Here is a 1509-nt window from a genome sequence, read left to right on the forward strand (position 1 = left end):
ATATATATATATAATTAATTCAATAGTGGGATAAAAATCTTTTACAAGAATTTTATCAGGAAGCTAGCATGCATGAAATTCATAAGGGAAAAAAAAACCCATCATTTTTTTATTCCCAAGAATATATATATATATACATATATATTTATACAAGGGCATTACTACAGAATAATGCCACACACTAGACTTCCAAAATAAACACATGTAGTAATGCCCTTGTATATATATATATCTATATATATATATATATATTGCTTACTATTTTGTTCCTGCTCTTTTCTTACATTGTCTGCAGTCTGATGCACTGGCTGCAAGTGAGTGCAGAAGTAATGCCATTGGTTTCAGGCAGTGCAGCCATCTACAATTTTCAATCTGTTCAATTCTGTAATAGGGGTGTATATTCCGGGCGTGCTAGGTTTCTGCTGCACTCCCATCGAAAATAGCAAATTCATTATAAGTATTGGACCTTACTCGTTAATTTAATCACAAATCTTAATGGAAAACTTTAGTTACACCCCTCCTTGCATTGAGGTTAGCAGCACACCCAATACAACAACCACCATATGCCACTGGTATGTAATTGTATACCTCTGAATTGTATGTATGTTTGTGCAACTTCTCGTGTTGCTTGAAGTAACGTTTCACAAACTTTTGCCGGTCAGCTGGAGCAGGTGCAGCAGAAGGCTGAACTGGAACGAGACCACCAGCAGCAACTGCGCTACAAAACCACCAGCCTACGATCCGAGATGGACAGCATGGAACAGAAGCTGGAAGATCAGCAGGTCTGAGTGTGTTTATTGTTTGTCTGTGTTGGTAGGAGTGTTTATGTTTGGTTGTGTGTGCGTGTGTGTGTGTTTAGATGTCTGTATGCTTGTCTGTGTGTGTTTAGATGTCTGTATGTTGGCTTTTGAGTGTGTGTGTGTGTGTGTTTAGATGTATTTGGATGTGCGTGTGTGTGTGTGTGTGTGTGTTTAGATGTATTTGGATGTGTGTGTGTTAGTGTGTGTGTTTAGATGTATTTGGATGTGTGTGTGTGTTTAGATGTATTTGGGTGTGTGTGTGTGTGTGTGTGTTTAGATGTATTTGGGTGTGTGTGTGTGTTTAGATATCTGTGTATGTTTGCATTTAAGTGTGTGTTTGTGTTTGGCTGTGTGTATGTGGACGTGTGTGTGTGTTTGTTGGTGAGTGTTTGTCTGTGTGTTTGCATGTCTCTATTCATGTTTGTATGTGTATGTCTGTGTGTATCTGTGTGTGTTTGTGTGCATGCCTGTTTGTGTCCTTGTGTGTTTCTGTAGATTTCCATACTATTCTCTCTCCCTCTCCCCTCTCTCTCTGCTTCTCTTTCCTTCTGCCCTTCTATCTCCTTCTCTCTTTTCCTTCCTCTCCCTCCTGTCTCTCTCCCTCCTTCTGTCTCTCTCCCTCCTTCTGTCTCTCTCCCTCCTTCTGTCTCTTTCCCTCTCTTGCTGTCTCCCCTCTTTCTCTCCCCTCTCTCACACTCCCCCTCCCCTC

The sequence above is a fragment of the Octopus bimaculoides genome, chromosome 26 (assembly GCF_001194135.2).
Source record: "Octopus bimaculoides isolate UCB-OBI-ISO-001 chromosome 26, ASM119413v2, whole genome shotgun sequence".
Taxonomy (NCBI): domain Eukaryota; kingdom Metazoa; phylum Mollusca; class Cephalopoda; order Octopoda; family Octopodidae; genus Octopus; species Octopus bimaculoides.